The sequence below is a fragment of the Lampetra fluviatilis genome, chromosome 49 (genome assembly GCF_964198595.1).
Source record: "Lampetra fluviatilis chromosome 49, kcLamFluv1.1, whole genome shotgun sequence".
NCBI lineage: Eukaryota > Metazoa > Chordata > Hyperoartia > Petromyzontiformes > Petromyzontidae > Lampetra > Lampetra fluviatilis.
This window is the reverse complement of record NC_136323.1, coordinates 5,347,100-5,370,694: the sequence shown is the minus strand read 5'-3', so window position 1 is coordinate 5,370,694 and position 23,595 is coordinate 5,347,100. Positions and strand designations below refer to the sequence as shown.

At 50.2% G+C, this 23,595-nt stretch overlaps 1 protein-coding gene across 2 annotated transcripts in view; it reads left to right on the top strand.

Annotated features, from left to right (window-relative positions):
- Positions 1-23,595, top strand: part of ABL1 (ABL proto-oncogene 1, non-receptor tyrosine kinase) — a 115,550-nt gene that overhangs the window by 31,357 nt on the left and 60,598 nt on the right. The window lies entirely within an intron of this gene.

Below are 23,595 nucleotides of genomic sequence, written 5' to 3'. Positions count from 1 at the left end.
ACTAAAGGGCCACTGGCGATGAAAAGCTTCCTAAAAATGTATCGCCACGTCCATGCGAGAGCTTCGTTAGACTCTCCTCCTCCTCCTCGGATGAAGACGTCTCCTCTGCAACTGTCTCCTGCTCAGCCCACGAGTCTCTCTTGTCAACGCCGCTGGCGTGACGCGACGTAGATGCTGGTCTCGTTGGCCCGGGGGAGGGGGGGGCGTCTCTCGTTCATTGGCAGATCCGCCGGAGGTGCAGTGAACAAACGCTGCGATGATGCTGCTGCTGTGAAAAATACCACAGCGGGAAAAGCGCGAGTGTAGAGATTTCATCTCAACAGACGCGACACGTAGCCGCGTAATGTGTACAGGGCACGCAACGATGTTGCCGCCAATCAAAGCGGTTCGATAAATTGCCGCTGCTCGAGGTTGTGATTCGCTTCGTTTTCACCGTCTCGTTTGCATTGCTCCTCGTTCGTTCCGTCTGTCGGATTATTATGATTTTGTTGGCTCTATTTGTCGCAACGTAACGTTGCCAAAACAGAACTGCGCGTTTTAATGTGCACCAAGTTAAGAATGATGGATTTCTCACCATGCACAATCCCATGCCCGTATCGTGAAAAAACGTGAACTAGAAATGTTTTTATTACATTTTGTCGTATTTTTTTGGGTCAAACTGCACACACACACACAGAGCAAGTCACATTAAATGTGACATTTCACTTAAATGTGGATAAATCCAGCTCTGAGACTTAATCGTTTTGGTTTTATCGACTTGTGCCGTGCATGCAAATGGGAATGCGTGCACAGCATACGTGTAAAGAGTAATATTGAATTGACTTAGGGCGTAGTTCTGCAATGTCATCTTTCCGGGCCATTCTCTGACGCATCGTGCTGCACCACCAATGGGAATTTGTCCACGACACTTTGTTGATATCACGATTTTAATATTATCAACATCATGAGACATCTATTCACTGCCGGATGAAGGCTTCTCCACGTCATCACGATCTCTCGCGGTGTCACGATGCCACAGGTCATCCGTCTCGTGCCTGCACATCAGCTCATCGCATCGCCACTCCATATCCGGTGGTGGACATCCACTGCTTCATCATTAGTCTTGACCACTGGCCCATCAACCCTTCTAGCGATGTTTTTTATTTTTATTTTACCAGGTGAAACCCACTGAGCTGTGTAGTTCTTTTTCAGAAGCGGCCTGGCCACAAATGATAGCTCAACGAAGTTGACTTACCAGGTGCAAACGTATAGCAGCCAAAATACTCTTAAACGCATACTCTTTGTTTTTTTCGGTAAAGTCACGTAGGTTAAAAAAGAAAACAAATAAATTAAATCACGACGTTTCGGAGGCAACACAAGCTTCCGTCCGCATGTTTCTAAATGTGGAGATAAAACCAGAGGACCCGGAGAAAAATCCACGTGACCGCGGGGAGAGAGACACCGCACACTCCAAATATACAGGTGCCAAGGTCAGGATAGAACCCACCACCTCCTGTATATCCGGCGAGGTAGTTAACATCTTGCCAACCCCACTTTATCTTCATAACAGTTTAAAGCAAAGAGAGAAAAAAATTATTAAATATAATTAGGATGGGGGGGGGGTGTTAACAATATATATTGCAAAATTATTATATCGAAATTGACTCAGTGCATCATTACTTGCCAAATGTAATGGAATGGGAGAGGGTTCGTTTTAATAAAACTATATATATATTAAAAAAATCATTGCTGAAAGGATTGTGACTACTGATTACCTGTGGCGCCTCTTCACGCCGCAGCGACAGCCACAGTGAGAGGCAATCTGGAGTTGTTGTTGTTGCGAGCGCGCGCTAAAGAGCGCGTGGGACGCTAGGACACGGTTCACGGTCGTGCGACGGGCGCGCGAGAGCGGCGGTGGTGGCGGCGGCGGTGGCGGTGGCGGCGCTCAGCAACAACGGATTTCTCGGCCCTGTGGTCCTTGCCCGGTGGCCGCCAGCTTAAGGAACCGACGGCCATAGGATTCCCGCGAGTGACGGGACCACCGGTTGAAAATGACACGAGCCGCACGCGATGTCCTGTTGCCACGTGTCTCGCCGCTGCCTGGCTCGCTCGCTCACTCGCTCGCTCGCTGCGTAACGCGCGAAGTGCAAACACACAAACGTGTGGTTCGGAACATGCTCAGGGACGGGTGGACGTCATCTTGACATGCAAAGCAGGCTGGGATTCGGCGGCGTAGCGTGGTCGGCATGGGCTCTGGTGGGTCTTGGTGCAGTCGCACGGCCGACGGCCACGCCTCTGCTGGGATTGCTGTTCCGCTGTTGGAGACATTGCGCTTGATAAGCACGGACGGCTGCGTACGGTGCGAAAGAAGTCCAACGTGCACACGTACAGGGATAGGGGCAGCGGTTCGCCACTAAGCGGCGGTGACGTCACCAAAGGGCTCGTGCCAGGCGAGGTGCACTTCGAGGTCACGTGAAGTGCCGAGGGGTCACCGACAGGTCAGACATATATAGACACACACGCACAAACCCATTCATCGCCATGGATCCACACACGCAGCAAAGGGCTAATATCCACGTACAGCCTGCATAGGTCGTTGGGGCAAGTGCTGTTAACGAGCATCTATGAAGGCCAGCACGGCGCACAAGAGGATGGTGTGGCCACCACCTCGCCACCTTTGTCTCCCAGTGCTGATGCATAAACACCGTGTTAGGTACTCATTTGTGGTTAGACATGCACCTTGACAGCCAGAGACTCTCATGTTCATGCAAGGATAAAGATCTCCCGTATAGCCCAAACAGACTGTTGAGGCAAGAGCGGTTAGCAAGCGCCTGTGATGTCCGGACCGGCGCGCACAAGCTGGTGGTGCGGCCAGCACCACGCCCGGCCACCTTTGTCTCCCCAGTGCTGACGTTGTCACACCGCACCGGGTATTCATCTAAGGCCGAGTCGACGTCGGATAAGCCCCCCCCCCAGACCGGTTTCAGATATTCGATGTGGACTGCAAGCCGGAATCGAACCTCGGGTCGCGAGGGTTCAACGGTGCAGCGGCAGCTGACCCCCGCCACGCTACCATCCCCCCACCTCCCCCCCCCCCCGAACAAAAACACGGACGCGCGCGGGCACGCTCCAGGGCCAAGCTCGCTTTTTGGTGAGGGCTGGACACGAATACAGTACGCGACAGCTGGCTCCCCTCGGTATGTCTGCGAAGGGGGGCTGCTTCGTGTCGGGTCTGGCTTCTCGCCAGACCCGGGTCTGAGCTGCTGCGGTGGTGGTGCCAGGGGCATGGCAGCTGCGGCTCAAACGTGACAGGCGTGCGTGCGTGCGTGCGCACACACTCACACACTCACTCACTCTTGCACACATATACACACACGCGCACGCTCGCGCACGCATGCACGCACGCACGGGCATGTTACGTCTGTGTGTGTGTAAACGAGCCAGGCCGTCCTTTGTGTGTGTGTGTATTTATACGCGTGTGTTTTATAAATATAGCGCCGTGTGTACGTATTTATAAGAATATATAAATTTGGAGTTATCTATATAAAGAGACGTGCGCCCGCGACTTAACCAATCGTCTGCAGGAGTGTGGCCGACTCGGCGATTTTGTCGCGAGATGGATCTTCGGGTCGGCTCGCCGCGTGAGTACGATGTGTTTCGTGCGCCCTCCTCCACCCGACACGGCCAATGAATCGAGCCGTCACTTGGACGGACGTGGCTGACTTGTTACAGCTTCAGCAGCACCACTCGTGCTGTTGTGTGAGAGCGATCCACGCACGATTAACAATCGGCTGTTGACATTTCGCTGATAGTTACAATCATCATCATGATCAGCAGGCTGTTGCCAGAATCGTATAATAATAATAATTACATGTGTATAGTGCTTTCCGTCAAGGATCTCAAAGCGCTGTACAGGACACGGCAGCAGCAGACACTCAGCATAAAAATGATACTATGAATACATTTTTTGAATAATTTACAACATGAAATAAAAGTTTAATAAGCGGAAACATATAAATAGGTTTTAAGGCGCATTTTTAAAATGTCCACAGACTCAGAGATCCTTGACATCTCGTGGAAAAGCATTCCATAGCCTGGGGGCTACACGGCAATAATAAAATCTCGGTCACCCATAGACCGAAACCTCGACCTGGGAATCTCGAGAAAAGATCTGCATCATGCCCAGATCTTAGAGACCTTGAGGGGACATATGGGTGCAGCGTGTCAATGATGTGGGCTGGGGCAATATGGTTTACGAATAGTATGGATTACGTATCGTAATTCTGTATTGGTCGCGAAAGCCCTCGTGTTAAATTGTCACAAGGACTTTTTTTTACGCGGGTTTAGCAGCGATTCCCACGTGTTTATTCAGGATTCCCGTGTCGGTATCATCATCATCAATAGCAGCCATGGTCAATTCACTGCTGGATGAAGACCTGCGCAAGCCACCGCCATCCATGATACTTAGCAAATCGTCTCGTGATATTTTTTGACGACTTTAGAAACGGTGGCACGGCCTAGTGGGAGCGCGATCGCCGCTTTTGTTGCGGAAGTTCATGGTTCGATATTCAGCGGCCGCCCTGGTTAATACTGCAGGTGTGTGTTGAGCGTTACAATACCACGACGGTGCTCTCTGCCACACAGCTGTCGTTCAATGTCCCGTGATGTCATTCGCAAAAAAGAATGCCCAACATCTTGGTCCAAATTTTTGCCAGATTTGAAAAATTACTCAGTGGGGGATCGCACAGAGGAGTAGCTGGCAATCATCGCCACTGCCCCCCCCCCCCCCAATCGCAACACCTTGGCAGGACCATCCTGAAAAAGAATCATGAAACTCAGTGAGTAAACAACCATAACAATCATAAATAAGGTTGGCTTCGAGACATCTATTGACTCTCTCCTTTCATTCCACTACGACAGATGCAAAATGCGTCCGCACGTTTCATTTACAACCTACCCCACTGCTCCCGCACCTCCGCCCTTATTTTAGATATGCACCGGCTCACCATCTACTACGGGCATTCAAGCTCCTTACCCTGGTATTTAAATTTCTTCATGGCACCTCGCCCCACCGTGACCTCGCTTCCCTCGTCTCGTTTCGTGTTACCATCCCGCCCGCTCTCAATCTCTCCTACTCCTCACCGCCCCCCCCCCGCCCCACCTCTCCTTGCGCACAATCACCGTCTCTGCTCCTTTTCCTTGCTCGCCCCCTTGTACTGGAACAAACTTACACTCTGCATTCAGCGAGAAGCACCCCTCTCTCCCTGTCGAGTTTCCGCTCCTCGCTCAAGACCCACACATCTTCTCACTGGCCCATCCTTCCCTCCATCCCGAGGCACACCCCGTAATTCCGGTATCCACTAAATCTCCCTCCCCATACCCCATCCATAACCCTTGTGAAACGCTTTGGGTAAAAGCGTTTTATAAGATCAAACTTTGTAAAGTTCGTTTTGCTGATTTTCGTTTTTGAGGGGTTCGCAGTATCGACGGGACTGAACGCGATGAAGCATTTTCTAGACTTACAACTAAACGTTGATTCTTCGGTTGACCGATTATTGCACCCCTCCCCCCACCTCCCGGCACTTGCATCGAGTTGCCCGTTGTGTAATCGATTATTTTTCAATTCACATGTGTCGTAATAGGTCACGTGACTACTCAGGGGCCAGCTACGCTCACCAAAGTCCCGCGGAAAATATGAATTTTCTTTACTGGATTTGCGGCATCCGTATCGTCACATTCCTTTGAATCGCGATGGGATATAATCATTTATTTTATTTCACGCCCGCTAATTTCTACCTGTGCACGGCCGCGCGGTGGGAAACGGACAGGCTTCTCTGTACGTCGTGTTCATGCCATTCCTACGCGGGTTGTTCAAGTCAACGATCCCCGCTGCTCGCAGCCGCGTATTCGGGCAAAATTACGGCGGACGGGGAGGATGGGGGACAAACCATCCCCCAGTCACATCGCAATGCCGCTGGATGGTGACACATCCTCACCGCAGCTACGCGCAACACTCGAGCTGCTAATCTAGGACGTGCCGATACGGACATAATCTGTGTTTCTGTCACACTTATTACCTGGGTGTGTCTTTACTTTGGTCACAGCGAAAGGAATTCCCAGGGCACAAAGCGAACACCTCTATAGATTAAATAAACAGGTCTCTGTTTTGTCCTACCGCACAAAAAAATGTAATATCTTTTTTTCCATCCATCAATCGGATTTCCAGTCCAGACTCAGACTTTATTATTTCAGCCGGTGAGGCCCCATTAAGCTAAGCAGCTCTGTCACAAGAATGACCACAGCCCAGGGCTGTCAGCAGTGGTGGCGGCAGTGACAGGACATTAACAGTGTGGGAATGTACAAACTAACAAGAGAAAAAACAACCACGTCAAATGATTTCCGCGAAACCCACGTCAGAACCTTCTGCAAACAGGATAGACGGTGAATAGTGCCTAAATACAAATCAAAGAGGAGTGTCAAAAAAAATCCCGTCACAGATGTTCATATAAATAAACCATATGCACAACCTTGTGATGTAACGGAGGTCAGTGATAGCATGCACAATTGTTGTTAAGCAAGGATTATTCGTGCCAACGAGCGAACTCTGGATGGGTTTCGACTTTTTGGGTCTCATCAGCACATTCAGGCAGTGCGGCAACACCCATTGTTGAACCGCGCAACGTTCCCCGCACTGGTGAAGTATGGTCAAATAACCGTTGGATGGGGGCTCGTTGATTTATTTTTAGCGTCGTTTTATCGCTGTCCATTTAGCCGACCTGTCCCCCACCCCCCCCCACCCCCCACGAGGATTCACGACGGGGGGAGAGGGGGCGAGGGCGGACCGGCTTCACGACGCAAAGTCCAGCAATGAAATAAATAGCAATCGGCACAAAATACTAAACTAAAAACATGTTATGATAATTGTTTTTTTATCCTTCTATCTGGCAACAAAACTGACACCTCTTTTACAAGGAGTCATGTTTGCATAGACCACAATACCTGCAGTCATAATACAAACAAAAAACACAACTCTGATAATGTATGCACTGTCCTTGAAGTTGAATGGTCCACACCCGAGACAGCTTTCCTTAGAGCCTAGTCTCACATGGTGTTGGACCAGATGACGCCAAAAGGCGCACAACTCAAGACAATGCACCATCAGAGTATGAGAGCTCGGGGTAAACATTTACACCATTGGAACCTCATTTGTCAGTAAAAAATATGAGAATTGTTTTTTTACCCTTATATCTGGCAACAAAACTGTTTGCATTATGACTGCAGGTATTGTGGTCTATGCAAACATGACTCCTTGTAAAAAAAAAAGTGTCAGTTTTGTTGCCAGATAGAAGGGTAAAAAAACAATTATCATATTTTTTACTGGCAAATGTGGTTCCAATGGTGTAATAAAACATGTTAGTTGTGTCGTGTAAGAGGTCCTCATCCAACAGTCGATTGACAATAAAGGCTGCACACGTGATATATATGTTGGGCTTCTTTTGCAACGTGCGTAGCCAACCGTGCTAATCGGAGGTGCACGGGCATCGGGGCGCAAACGGAGAGAGCTGCAGAGTGTGCCGAGCGCGGTCTGAAATAAAAGTCGGCGAGACGCGCCGTCCCGTCCCGTCTGTCGGGACTCCACGATTTGTCGCCTCCGAACGTGCCGGCGCGCTTGCAACCGAGATCCGGGCTTCAAGACCTCGGGTCGGCACGCAGCTCATGCCGAGCCAACGGCGGCCGCCGCCGCCGCCGCCATCACCACCAGCACCATCGCGGCGTCGTCGGCGGTAATAAGAGCCGTGATTCACGCTCGAATGTGCCGTGTAGCTCTCTCTGATTTCTGCTGCCGGGTTTGTACCGCGTGTGGAGCCGGCGTTCCTATCCACGTGCCAGGCGCCTCCGCCAGGAACTGAACCGGGGAAAGTTTGTAACTCGGCACGGATGTTTTTCGCTGCCGATATTGTAATTGATTTAAATTTGCGTAGCCCATTTCCAACAAATTTTTGTTGTGAGAATCGTTCTCCAACTCACCGGTGAGTGAGCTGAAACGATGCTAATTGGTGCGTTGTTAAACGCTTGCACGCGTGGCTCTTAATTTATTTGGAGGCTTCTTAATGACACAAATATGGTCAGATCATTACGTGGGCCAACGCAAAATATCAATTATGGATCAAAGCTCCCTCCTGTTTACCGTCCCCTGAGGGCAACAATAACCCCATTTGAACGCTTTCCCTAAATGATGTGAAAGTCATCTGACAGGGAAGTGCGTGCAGGCTAGGAACAAACGAGAGTAATAATCCAGCGAGCGACGCAGCGTGGTGCAAGCCTCGCTCTCCGTATATCGTGCCACGCCGATTCCCGCTCACGGCCAACGCCAGTGACGATTATCTGAACCGGTCCCGGGCCTCCCCTAGGTCGACTCAGCCTCAATTGAGTACCTGGTGCAATGTGCAAAAACATTGCCACGAGGAAGACAAAGGCGGCCGGGCGTGAGTGCTGGCCACCCACCCCCTCGTGTGCCGTGCAGGCCTTCACAAGTGCTGCTCGATAACAGCACTTGCCCCAACAGTCTGTTCATGCTTTCGTAGGGGGTCTTTGCCTTCGTGTCCCTCCGTCACCACCGTCCCCCCCCCCGTTTGTCACCGGCCCACGAGTGTGTGAAGGGTCCAGACAGCGGGGCTCCGTGCTGTGGCAGAGCTATTTTGGGACACAGAAGCCACCATCAGGTGCTATTACCGCGTGGAATGTGACCTCTTTTTTGTTTCGTGTAAGGTAGAGGTTGCGATCTGGAAAAGCATCATGGGGGGGCGGTGGTGGTGACAGATAGCCCACGTGTTGTTTGTTTTACTTCAGAAGTGGATAGGTGAATGATTTAAAGCAAGATATTGTAAGGGCATTAAATATATACATTTGGTTACAACCTCGTGTCTGCTAATGGAGAAGCTGTCCATGCGTAAGTTGATCAGGATCGCAGACATCGAAGTTGACAAGGAACGTTCAGTAATTGAGCTGAAAGTTACACAAGTATGTTTGGCGAGATCCATGTTGGAAAGTGTTCCAACAGGCGAGAGTGGAGCGGAACTCATAGTTGAGAGAATGCATGCAAATCAGAGGTATCGTCACGCAGGTTAAAAAACAAATAAAATTAAATCACGACGTTTCAGAATCAACACAAGCAACCGTCATCAGGTGTTGACTGCTCCAGCAAAATTACTGAAACGTCGTGATTTAATTTATTAGTTTTTTAACCTACGTGACTTTACAGAAAAAAAAAAAGCATGGACCTTTGCAGTCACAAAAGCTTCGAATCCAGAGGTATCATATTGACTGTCGAACCACGTGATCTTCGGCAGGCCACGTCATTGAAAGGGATGGTAGGGAGTGGTCGAGAGCAACTCAAGAGCGGCGGTCAAAGAAAGGGTGCGTGCCGAAAAGGACATCCACCGCAGAGATGGAGCGATGAAATCGGCTCGTGCGCAGCAGCGATATGGATCCTTGCACGTGTTTATATTACACAATAATCCATGGTCAGTGTAGTATGCTGTTAGCGAGCACCTATTGAGGACAGCTCGGCATGCAATGGAGTTGATATGGCTGGCGCCACGCCTGGCCTGCCTTCATCTCTCTTGTCACGCAAAGTACTCTTCTTGTGGCTGAGTTGACACGGGGGAGTCCCAGGACACGTTCAGATACCAGCTCCCAGAGGTGTGTATGACCAGGACTCAAACCTGGACTACCTCTCCAGTGACCCCGACCTCCTCCTCACTGCCAACCATAACACACGTGATCGTAGCATTGAAGCCGTAAGGTAACGTGGATTTGGCCCCAATGTCATCGTCGTGCGAATTGTATTCGGCATAACGTACAACCGCCGACGGTGCCCGAGTCTTCCGGGATAACGTTGCACGGCAAGTGGCATCATTAGTGGCAGGGTGCACATACTGAGCCGTTGCTTGCGGTCGCTGGCTCCGTTTTAATTGCAGCCACGTTCGTGGGAAATGGTATTTGGTAATGCGATATTAACACGTGTCTGGCTAATGTATTTCGCGACGGACCGCCAATTCAAACTTTCAGACTTCTCTCTTTGATTGCTAATTGCATTAGTCACCCCCCCCCCCCCATTACTTAGGCTGTCTGCTGGCGCGCGGCTTTTGGAGAAAAAATATTTCTGTGCCTTTTCAGATTCTTGGCGCCGGCTGCCAAAGCAGCGGGAGGAGGATAAGAACCTTCTCTCGAGCTTACGGCCTCGAGTTAATGTCCAGTGTTTCATCTTCTTGGTTCTTTCGGTAAAGTCACGTAGAAGTGAAATAATAAAATAATAAAAACAAAAGATAATAAAATAATTCTCACGACGTTTCGGCCACAACGCAAGCAGCCGTTCTCAGGTGAAGAACAGGTCTGTCGTTTAAATCGAAATGTCCAGTGTGTTCCAGACAACGCACATCTGCGTGCTCCTTTGCTTCGTTGCAATGCGTAGCGTGCGAGGGGTGCCTCGCTTTGTTTTTACGTACGTTCCTGTGCGGCGTCGCCACAAAGTGTTGTACGTGTGTACGTACGTTGAACTCCCTTCGCACTGCTAACGTAGCCAACCGTGCTAATGCGAGGTGTGTTCTGCAGGTAGAGCGGTGGCGCTGTGGTTTGTTTGAAGCCAGCAACCTCGGATTCAATTGCCAGCCACGGGCCTACGTGGCTGAATTGCCGTCTGGACTGGTCCTGGGTTATCGCTGTGCTTGAACCGTAAAATACATACGCGCCTTTCGCTTCACGGAGGACGTTAAAGATCCCGTGACGTCGTTCACAAGAGTAAGCCATTGTGTGCCGGCGACCAGGGTCAAAAGTTCGATGAAGAACACCGCCCATTACTCAATTGGAATTATACAGAGCAATAATTGCCCTCTCCTGCCAACGTTTGGCAGGAATCTTTCCGAAAAAGAGTCACGAAACTCGGTGAGGTTTCTCTCTGGGTAAACGGAATAATAATAATAATACACCCCACTCCGCCCATCTGTGGCAACCCACACTGACTGACACAGTGCATTGGCATCGGTCTATAAATAGATTTCAGATAATAATTATTGTTGTTAAGAAATATGTATATATGTGCAAATAGGAAGAGGAGGTTACGATGGTGGGATGTGTGCAGGAAGGGGGAGGATCAGGTTAACGTGACCTCGAAGCAACCAAAGGCACCAAACGCCATGACGTGGTGATGATGACACAGCAAAAGCAATCTTTAAAGGAGCTGTCAAACGCCACATTTGGTGTGAGTGAGGCAGTCGGAGCCATGGTCCTGCCCTTAGGCGGGGAACTTGAGACAGGCCGGCAGGTGAGAGATAACATCACAGGGTGAAATTAAACAACGAAGCAACGAGGAAGAGAGCTCAAGATCTTTGTGCTTGGAGGAGGAGCAGTCACAATGCAGTCAGCGCACTGCGCTGTGAACCCGGGGACCCGAGTTCGATTCCCAGCCAGGGATGACATCGGTGCCGTCGTGGAGGGAAATCGAACAGGGGAGATGCCGATTTAAAGCTTTCGTGACTGCAGGGATTCATCTTCTTGGTTCTTTCGGTAAAGTCACGTAGAATGGAAATAATAAAATAATAAAAATAAAACATCATAAAATAATTCTCACGACGTTTCGGCCACAACGCAAGACCTGTTCTTCACCTGAGGACGGCTGCTTGTGTTGTGGCCGAAACGTCGTGAGAATTATTTTATTATGTTTTATCTTTATTATTTTATTATTTCCATTCTACGTGACTTTACCAAAAGAACCAAGAAGAGGGGAGATGCCTTTGGGCGGGGAATTCGAGGGGATGTTGGAGTGTAGTGTACTACTGCGCAAAGCGTTCTTTCTTCTTGGTACGGCCGTTGCCGTGGGTTGAGAGTTTTCGCGAGAGCGCACGACGGGATAAAGGGAGCTCCGGCTTTGGTGGTGGTGAGATGTTAACTACCTCGCCTGGTATACAGGAGGTCGTGCGTTCGATTCCGACTGCGACACCTGCTGTATATTTGTAGTTTGCATGTTCTCGCTCCCCGTGGATGGGTGGATTTCTATCCGGGTCCTCCAGTTTTTCCCTCCGCATTTTAGAATCAACATCGCGCGTTTAGAGTGTTTGGCGGTCATAAATGTCCACACGATGATAAGCAACTTCGTTGAGCTATCAATTGTGGCGAGGTCGCTTCTGAAAAATAGCTGCATAGCTCAGTGGGCCTTACCTGGTTAATTTGAAATAGTTTTTTTTTAATCCTTTATATTAAGTTCACTTGCTTGCTTGCTTGCGCGCTTACGACCGTGCAAATCTTTCGGTCGTTTTTTAACCCACTTCCCGTGATCCAATCGAGCTGACATTTTGCACACAGACTCGTTGTGCGTGACAATTTATTTTCGTGAAATTTTTTTTCCAAAATTTTCCACTTTTTAGGGAAATTTTTGTTTCATATTTAATTTAAAATACCAATGTGATAAAAATGAAACTCTTACTCAAGAAAAACAGAAATGAATAATAAAATAAAACCGATGCCACGCATATAAAGGATTTATGGTGAAAAACTTTGTTTTTACGGGTTAATTATTTATAATTTTAATAGTGCTCAACCGGGCTTCAGCACTGGGGCAGTGAGGCGGCCAAACGCGCCCTCCTGCTCCACTGTGACGCTTCTGAACGCTGCACAGAAGACGGAGAGCGAGAGAGGGAGCGAGGAAGGTTTTGCTGCGGGGGGGGAATCGGGAAGGGCATGCATAATGCAGATCGCAGCACGCACGGCGCGCCCCCGCGTTTCGAGCTCTCCTCTCTCTCTCTCTCGTGCGACGATTACGAATTCAGGAGTGGTCCCGTGTAGCGGCTCGCGAGCCGAAATGCGATTAAAAATGTATTGCTCACGAGTCGGGAGGGGCCCGGGGAAGGTCGTTTGTCAGAGCGAGCGAGCGAAGGGTTGACGTCATGCGTGCTCCTGCTTCTCGGCGGCGGTGGTGGTGGTTGTTGTTGTTGTTGCGGTTGTTTGTTGTTGTTGTGGTTGTTTTGTTATTGTGGCGCATTTTGCGTCGTTGGTTTCAATCGGATGCCGGCGCGCGCCGATCGATCGTTCTCATTTGAAATTGCGCACCGCTGCTGCTGCTGCTGCATTGGCAGTGATGCCATGAGCGCGATTGACAATGAAAAAACGCGACACCACCACCACAACCACCACCACCGCTACCGTCACCGCCACCACCACAACCACCACCACCGCCACCACAACCACCACCGTCACCACCACCACAACCACTACCACCACCACGAGTGCTCCGATGTGACCCCCCACCCGCCCCCTAGCGCTCGCACGCCCCACCGCCCCCCAGCGTTCCTCGCATTCAAATGATCACCGCGAATGAATAATTAAGATGAAGCTAATTGTTATTGAATGTTGCGTAAACGCAAAGTAGAAATCTGCATAGAGCGGTGCACTTACCGCATGTTTTATTCAGATGGCGGGCGCGGTTGCGTGCGTCTGCGTGCGCGTGGATGGGTGGCATGTGACTGGCGATGCAGTGGTTAGTGCACTGCGTTACCAATCTGGCATCCCCACTTAGATTGCTGGCCACAGTTGACATCAGTGGCAAGTGGTGTCTGACCATAGCTTGGCCTTCCCCTGGGTTGACTCGGCCCTAAGTGAGCACCTGGTTTGGTGTTTAAGCGCTGTGTACTGTCAACTTTAATTTGGTGCTCACTAACAAAAACTCGTTTCAGGCGTCTATATGGGCTCTGTGTGTGTGTTTGCTTTTGGGGTGACTTCGTGCAAGCGAGCCATTCACGCTTCACGTGATCGCATCAAAGTGCACCTAGCCTGGCACAAGGGCTGCGGTGACGTTACCGCCACTCAGTGGAGAATGTCGGCTGTTGTTTGTTGTTGTTGGAGGAGCAGTATACAGTAATCCCTCGCCACTTCGCGGTTCAAGTTTCGCGGCCTCAGTGCATCGCGGATTTTTCGAATTGATTTAAAGGCCTCATTATACCTGTGCAGTAACACCATCATCATCATCATTCATCATCACATTCATCGAACTGCACAGGTCTGTCATCGTCGTCATTGTCATCGTCATTGTCATCGTCGTCGTCGTCATTACTGGAGTCAAGTCTCAAGATACTACTGTCATTGGTGAGTGTAGAACACCATAATACGTATCGTATGAGAGAGAGAGAGAATGTATAATATTAAGGTTTTACAATTAAATAGATTTAAGTAAAATATATATATAAAATATAAATATACATATTTTAAACATTCTGGTACCCACACACACATATACGGAAATTCCTATGGGGCCAATCCTACTTCGCGGATTTTCACCTATCGCGAGGGTTCCGGTCCCCATTAACCGCGATAAACGAGGGATCACTGTAGAACCATTTGAAGGTGGAAGCGGCAGGTGGGCGGCGAGGGCAGAGCGCTGCGAACCTGGTGGCGCCTGAGTTCGATTCCCGACGACAGATAGCGGTGGTATCTGAACCTGGCGTGTGCTCTTCAGGGGTAGGCTCGAGAGAGAGAGAAAAAAAGCGTAGCAGCTGCCGCAGTGGTATGCAAACCTCAAGAATGGGGAACGACATGCGGTTGGGACATCTTCACACGGTGTGTGTGTTTGTGTGTGGGATGGCGTCCTGACATCCTTGTCAGTGCGGGACAATGCCACTTAATTCTGACGGGGCATTGTTCGTCTGAACTCCCCAAATTGCACGGGGCATTTAGCTTGCCTGTCATCCAGCTGACATATGCACACGGCGCCGGTGATGGATGGTCTTGTATGTGTATATGTGTGGCATGTTACTCCCCTCTTAAGTCAATCACACTGCTTGGATGAGAGCCTCCGAGGGACGGCCGAAACCTCCCGATGTCCGGGTTTGACCCGGTAGACTGGGAATTGGCAATCCACGTTCAGGCGGCAGGGATCGATTATGCCGAGATCTGGTACCGGTGGTATTGAGTTGAACTGTTTTAATCAAGATTGAACTGTTTTACGGTATGCGTGGCAGTCTTGATAATAGACCCAAGTGCTGACAGGAAGGGGGGGGGAGGTCATTTCACCATATTTCACTACACTAATCGGTACCGATTGGTGAAGGGGTGGGGCGGGGGGTCCAGAATGAGGGCCAGTTCAGATATCACTCACCACTGATGTTACCTGTGGTAGGGGATCGAACTTGAGTCGCCATTGCTCCTCCCATTATTTCAACCAGTGACACGCAGAGGTCGCAAACGGGTTTTGATTCCTTACCCGTACCCATACCCGGCCGCACCAGGGTCGCAAACGGGTACCCTACCCGTACCCGGCCGGGTACGGGTAGGGTACGGGTATCGGGTACCTGATTGCGATCTCTGGGATGAAGCCATGTTGCAGGTGCGGGTGGGTTGATTCTAGGAACTTGAATTGTGAGACGAGACAAAACGTTGGGAAATGAGTGACAAACAGTTGCTCACCAGTGACTCACGGCCTACCCGTACCCGGCCGCACCAGGGCCGCAAACGGGTACCCGTACCCTGCCGGGTACGGGTAGCCGGTTATCGAGTAGGGTACGGGTACCCGGTTGCGACCTCTGGTGACACGTCACTGAAAACAGGGAGAATAAACGTGGGGAGCTTAGAAGTAGAGCATAAGAACTGATGTTTCTGCACTACCCTCTGCTTCCCACCATGCAACCCCATGGGCTACAACATTTGTTTAGGCATGGGGGTGGCCCATCCAGGCACTGACCAGGCACTGTCCAGACTCAACGCTGCTTGGCTTCCAGTCTGACGAGACCGCATGCATTCCAGCTGATGTCTTGTATGCCTGATCCAAAAATGAAAGCAGCTTCATTGAAAGCATCATTATTGTGTTTTTTGCTTGCGTTGAATAAGGGCCCTCCGTCTCATAGACGCAGTGCTCTTGCGAATAACTTCCTGGCCATTGCAGCGTGTGTATTTTTCTTATATTATTAGAATCCCACCTCTGCCAATGAGGTTGAAACCGGTGCAGAGCTTTCCTGTTCAAACGAACTTTTAAGTTGATAATATAGCTCTGGAAATCCCGCAGGGAGATGGACAAAAAAATGTTTTGATATTTTTTTAGTCGAAAGTAGCTCTGTTTATTCATTCATTTCATAACAGCAAAAATGTAAACAAAGTTTTTTGCTTAGTTTCTCGCACACAATGCGTTTGGGAATCGGTGGTGTAACAACTTGCTGTGAATTCATTTTCACCACCCACCCCCCAAAAAAACTATTGAGAGTGAGGAGGGTAGGCTGCTGTTGGGACTTTGCCCCATCGCAATGAAAATATAAAATCTGTGCCGAGGAAGTTGACGCAAAAAACGCCGGTTAAAAATAACATCACGCGGTGAGTTTTAAACCCTGTCGTAAAACCCACTCATCACCGAAGCACACAAACTAAACCATTTTTATGTTCCTATACCAGGGGTCTGCAACCTTTAAGACATAAAGAGCCACTTGGACCCGTTTCCGAAGGAAAAAATAAACTGGGAGCCGCAAAACCATTGCAACATTTAAAACAAATATAACACTGCATATATTGTTTCTTACCTTATTGCTATATACAGGATCGTGCAGTCAGCTGTCAATCTGAATAAAAAAAGGACTTTTTCACTTAACAATGTAAAATATATTTTTGCAAATTAATAGCTAAATTACCTGGTTAATGGGATTTTTGCTCCTGAACCTCAGTGCACAGTGTCTGCACATCAGGGCTGTAAGACGTCACCTTCATTTTCACACAGGCTTGCAAGCTGTCATCTGTGAGGCGTGATTGATGTTTGTTTTTAATATAGTTCATGTTGGAGAAGACCTGCTCACATACATATGTGGAGCCGAAGATCGACAGGACTCCAAATGCATACTTTTTCATGTTTATATAAGTGTTGGGGATGGCATTCCATGTTTCGAATACAAGTTTGTCCTGTTTGGGAAGGTTTTCAATATCACTCCATTTATGATTCTGAGCCAGAATGGCCTTCTGACGGGCAACATCCTCAAGAGTAGCGGTCAAGCATTTGAACTTGGACACCCATATATCTTTGTCGGCTATATCGGCCAGTTCCATCTCAAGATCAGGTTGACTTACACCTGCAAATGCAGTCATATTCAATAGGGATGGATCGATCGCCAGGGGAGTGACAGGGAAGGATGTCGTTTTTTCCTCTCTGAACTCACAGAATCGTTTCCCAAACGAACTTTGCATTGTGGTGATTGCAGACTTGAAATATTCCAAATTTATCGTATCATGACTTTGTTTGAACTCTCTCAAAGAGGGAAAGTGAGACAGTGTACCTCTCTGTAAATCTTTGACAAACACTGTCAACTTGCGCTCGAATGCCAAAACCTCCAGCATGTGCAGGGCTGTGCCTCCTTTCACCTGAAGGGTTGTATTTAGCGTGTTTAGATGTGCTGTCATGTCTACCATAAAATGTAATTTTTCCAGCCACTCTGGCTGTTCCAGCTCAGCAAAGGTGAGCTCTTTGCTGCCCAGGAAGGTTTTTACTTCTTCCAAACATGTGACAAAGCAACGGCAACGTTATTGCCTGTCACCGGGCGGGCAGTGTGGAGCGGAGCGGCGACCTGTCAGCAGCGGCAACGCCAGAGCAGGTGTCACAGTGCGCCTCCTCCCTCGCTAGCATCCGCCCCGGAGCCGCGGTCAAGGTTCAAAAGAGCCGCATGCGGCTCCGGAGCCGCAGGTTGCCGACCCCTGTCCTATACTAAACCAAACTATTTTTATTTTGCCAGGTAAAGCTTACTTAGCTATATAGCTCTTAATCAGAAGTCACCTGGCCACAAATGATAGCTCAATTAAGTGGCTTATAACGTGGAAATGCATAGCACACGTTTCTAAATATGCAGGGAAAAACCGGAGGACCTGTAGAAAAAGCCACACGACCACAGGGAGAACACGCAAACTCCAAATGTACAGCAGGCGTCAGGGGTAGAATCGAACCCATGACCTCCTGTATACCAGGCGAGGTAGTTAACGTCTCGCCACCGTGACGATATGTTAACAGTCAAAATCCGCGCTAATTACCCCAAATCTCCGAGTGCCTTGAATGTTTTTCCATTTTAATTCACAGTTGTTACAGATACGAATTTAATTAGTTTTGTTTAGTTGAATCGAGCAAGAGTTGTCAAGAGCTTTGCGAGAGAAGAGAGATGATGGTGGGAAAGAGTTCCAAAACAAGTCGAGCGGCGTGTGGACAGACGCAGACAGAGAAGTGTTGTGACCTGCAGTGTGGTGAGTGGTCGGCTGATTGGGTCAATCAGTCAGTGGGTGACTGAATATGTGAATGGGTGGACGGATGAGTGAATGGGTCAATGAGTGGGTGAGTGTGTGGTTGAATAGTCAAAAGAGTGGGTAGAAGCCTCGGCATGAGTGGGAGGAATCGACGAGCGAAAGTCATTGGATGCGGTGAGCATACATAATAGCAGCAGCGATAGCAGAGTGCCGAGGAGGCGGCTGACCGTTGCCAGCGAGCGAGCGGAGTGAATAGGCGAGTGTTGGCTCATCAATCAAAGCCGGCTGCGTTAGCGTTGCGTAACGCGCCTTGTTGGAAGGGGTTTACGTTGCAATAACGGGCGCTGAGAGTTGGCGCGGTAAGAAAAAAAACACGACAAAAAGTGCCTTGATTATGCCCCAAAGAGAACGAAAGTAGAAGAAGACGAAGAATTCCAGTGTACTGAGAGGAGAGCTTCAATAAGAGAGAGGCGTGGTGAGTGCGGCACGATTGACGGGAGAAGGAAAGGGGGCGTCAGACAACCTGGGTGGCCTTGGGGGGAGGGAGGCGAGGGATGGGGGGGAGGAGGGAGAGGGGTGGGGGGAGGAGGGAGAGGGATGGGGGGGGGGCAAAGGGATGGGGGGGAGGAGGGAGAGGGATGGGGGGGAGGAGGGAGAGGGATGGGGAGGAGGAGGGAGAGGGAGGAGGGAGAGGGATGGGGGGGGCAGAGGGATGGGGGGGAGGGAGGTAGAGGGATGGGGGGGAGAGAGGCAGAGGGATGGGGGGAGGGAGGTAAAGGGATGGGGGGGAGGGAGGTAGAGGGATGGGGGGGAGGGAGGTAGAGGGATGGGGGGGAGGGAGGTAGAGGGATGGGGGGGAGGGAGGTAGAGGGATGGGGGGAGGGAGGTAGAGGGATGGGGGGGAGGGAGGTAGAGGGATGGGGGGGAGGGAGGTAGAGGGATGGGGGGGGAGGGAGGTAGAGGGATGGGGGGGAGGGAGGTAGAGGGATGGGGGGGAGGGAGGTAGAGGGATGGGGGGGAGGAGGGAGAGGGATGGGGGGAGGAGGGAGAGGAGTGGGGGGAGGAGGGAGAGGGATGGGGGGAGGAGGGAGAGGAGTGGGGGGAGGAGGGAGAGGGATGGGGGGAGGAGGGAGAGGGATGAGGGGGAGGAGGGAGAGAGATGGGGGGAGGAGGGAGAGGGATGGGGGAGAGGGATGGGGGGAGGAGGGAGAGGGGTGGGGGGAGGAGGGAGAGGGATGGGGGGAGGAGGGAGAGGGATGGGGGGGGCAGAGGAATGGGGGGAGGGAGGTAGAGGGATGGGGGGAGGAGGGATGGGGGGGAGGAGGGAGAGGGATGAGGGGGAGGAGGGAGAGGGATGGGGGGAGGAGGCAGAGGGATGGGGGGGAGGGATGTAAAGGGATGGGGGGGGGCAGAGGGCTGACTCCCCCAACGAGCTAAGGGACAAACTCATGCAGCCTCGCCAGTGCACCGAGCAGCATTGAGGCCAACAGACACCAACGATGATGCTGATGCCCGCCTCTGAACGTTCAATGCATTTAACAGCCCTCTGTCAATCCACCGCTGGATGAGGATGTTCCCACAACCGCGTTGGTTACTTGACCATACTTCACCATCGCCACGCTGATCAGTGCGGGTGGTACAGTACGGTGGGAGTACAGTACAGTGAGCGTACAGTACGGCGGGAGTACAGTAAGAGAGTACAGTATGGTGGGTGTACAGTGGGCGTACAGTGCAATGTGTTTTGTCTGTGCTGCTCACAAAGTTGGCACCTCATCGGCCCGTAACACCTAAGATGCATTGTTTTAAATGTTCAAATTTATTCCGTTAACATAAACAGATCACCTGGAGAGAGAAAGTAATCCCTTGGGGTGTGTTGCACACTCCAAATTAAGGACGTGGGCAGGTGCTCCAAATCGAGGGCAAACACATTGTGAAATATAGATATAAAACAATATAGTTTTATATTATATTATTTTAGTATTTCCCTTCTACGTGACTTTACCGAAAGAACCAAGAATATGAATCCCTGCAGTCGCGAAAGCTTTAAATCGAAACATTTATTGTGGTTAATCTGTAAGATGCAACAGCTCGTGGTGCCACACACAGCAATCTTCACCTAGTCGCCATTAACCACGTGACTAGCAGAGGTGGGACAAAGTCATTGTTATGCAAGTCCAAGTCGAGTCGCAAGTCATCAAATTCATGACTCGAGTCTGACTCGAGTCCAAGTCACATGACTCGAGTCCACATCTCATAGGTGGGACAAAGTCATTGTTATGCAAGTCCAAGTCGAGTCGCAAGTCATCAAATTCATGACTCGAGTCTGACTCGAGTCCAAGTCACATGACTCGAGTCCACACCTCTGGTGACTAGTGTACACTTCCGGTGAATCAATAACCCTGCCAGCCAACCCACCCACAGGCCCAACTCAGCCATCACATGCTGGTGTACACACGTGCATTGATGTATTGCACAGCACATCAGGACTTTTTCAAAAGATTGGTCCATTCTTAATGTGCCACAGGTGGAACTTCTCGTTTTGCGAGAATGGTTGTCTGTGCGTGGGTGTCGAGCGTGACACCCACGCCCAATAAGATCCGCAACTTTCCAGCCCGATATAGTCACAAGTTGAAAGTAACAGAAAGAATAACAAAGTAGTTGTGGCTTTCACGACCAATATCATCCATAATACATGTTTATTTTTTTGGGAGGGAGGGGATTAGAAACCTGTATCATGAATAAGAAAGTAATTTATCCGGGAGAGGGGAGTACATTGTTTGCAATTGTACTTCTTTTGAGTTGTTCCCGAACCGTCGGGTGTTGAAAGCGAAATGTCACGTCCGAGTCCCGCTTCCACGTTAGGGGCCGTCCATAAATGACGTCACGCACCTAGGGGGGGGGGGGTCAGACATTTGTTACGATGTGTGACGAGGGGGGCGGGGGTTTGAGGAATGTGACGTCACATCGAAATGCGCAACTTTAAATAAATACTGTATAGACAACACGTTCTACTTAATTAAATATAGGTTTTAATAAACGTTGTCTCCTACAACATGTGCAGCGCCACATTAAATACGCACGACAATGACAATAGTTTAAAGCGATTTGAAGCATGTTTTATTTTGGGGGGGGCAGAGCTTTGTGACGTCATATTTGAGGGGGGGGGGTCTGACTTTTCGTGACGCCGTGTGACGAAGGGGGGGGGGGGTCAAAAATCATCCAAAATCGCGTGACGTCATTTATGAACGGCCCTTTAGTCCGACCCCTTACAAAGAGACGCCTCGTCCCTCCTGAGGGGCTCGGGTTGATATCATCTCGAGGCGGAGGGAGGACGCGTTCTTCATCATCATCGTCGTCCGTCCCATACAGCTATTTCTCCTCTCTCTCTCTCACTTTCTCTTTGCAATGTTTAGAGAAACAGTGGTGGTGGGGGTGTCTGTGGGGGGTGGCTCAGCCGCCCTCTGGCCCAAAGCCACGAGACGCCACCCACCGGCTTCATAATGGACCTGATTGATCGCCAAACCGTCCGAGATACACATTAGCATGTCTTCCACCCCAAACCTGCATCAATATGCGCGCTGTGTTGTGAGCGAGCCAGTGAGCGAGTGAGTCACTCGCTCTCTGTGTGCTGGGTTTTTTTTTATTTTTCACGTGAATCAATTTCGGATTTTTTTTCTCATCTTGCTACGTAGCCTCTGACTGACTGACGGTGAGACGAGACCGTAACGGAAGGAGTATAGTACTGGTAGGAACCTCCTGGTACTGGTAGGAACCTCCTGGTTACACCAGCCCACAGGGGATTATTGTGTCCGTCCGTCGTGCATCAAAAAATGGGAGGGGTGGGGCTGGGTGGAGAGGGGAGGGTGGAGAGGGGCTGGGTGGGGAGGGTGGGGAGGGGCTGGGTGGGGAGGGTGGGGGGTGGGAGGGAGGGGCGGGGCTGGGTGGGGAGGGGCTGGTCACCCCGTGGTGCCCTTATAAAACTCAACGTTTAACCTACTCACGCCGGCTTGTGCCCGCCCTCACAGTCGGGAATATTTGCGGAATACACCACTCCGCCGTTGACCATGGCGATTGACCGAGCAACCCAACGTTCTTACGAGCTCCCTCCGCAGGAATGTGTTTAGTCGTGCCCTTGGTTTAGTCAAGAAAGCATCACCCAGTGCCGGATTATCCTCGTAGTAAAATGGCCCCTCTATCCATTCCGGTGATTCTGCACTTGCTCTATTACTATAGTACTATATCGCCTTCAACTTTTATGAACGACTGGGTGTTTAAGGTTAGCGATTTTTTCGTATTGTCTGGCCGTATATGAAATGAAAAAATACAATTACTTTAAAATGCATGTAAAAAAAATTTATGTTTTAATATTTATGGCTTTTTTATTTTATTTAGGGCCCCTTTATAACAACATATGCTACAGGCCCACACTAGCTTCACCCGGCACTGGCATCACCGCAGTCTGGAGATTCCTTTTACATGAAGATGCTGCATTAGATCGTTTGGCCAGTAGCATTTAATAAGTGTTTTGGCTTCGTCGGCTCTGTACTACGAACCTTGGAACCTGAGATAGATTCCCGGTCACTGCTAATGCCTGTGGCCAGTCGTGTCTGAACCTAATTCTGGTGCTCTCCTAGGTCGACTCAACCTAAAATGAGTAATGTACCTGCGAACATCAGGACTGGGGAGACAAATACGGGCAGGCTGGTTGGGCATGGTTCTGGCTACCACCAGCGCCTAGATTGAAAACTAATTTCATTCCAACACTTTTTTGTGTTTAGTTTGTTGTCCCTCCACCGCACCACCAATTAGCGCAGTTGGCTTACGTACGGTGCGAAAGAAGTTCAACGTACATACGTAGAGCGCCGACTTCGCCGGAGGCGCTGGACGGAGCGAATGATAAATTACGTCAAATTTTCTATCCCATATATGGAGGGCTTGTGCATGGCTCTGCCCTACATCTTAACATAATGTATCATTCATTTTGCCGTGGAATGTCATTCCGTCCTGTTACACAGCGCCCGCTGACAACACTTCCTTGCCCCCTGCAAAATGGACGCGCCCCTTACATCGGATCGTTGTCTCTGTGCGTGCGCGCAGTGAGAAGTCGTACGCGTGTAGGTACAAGCGTCCATATATTATTCAAATGTGCTCGTAGCCCGGCGGTTCGTGATGGCTCGTTGCCCCCCGCTCGTGACAGCGTGCCATGTCGGGGAAATTCAATTACGTGGGGAAGAACTCCGATACTGGGTGGGTGAGCTGGGGCAGGCAGGCAGGGCACACGTGAGCGCACCGCATCAATCTCACGCGGTAGGGTTGAGGACCTTCGTCGCCCAACCACCGAGGGCGATGATCCCCCTGTTGGAGGCA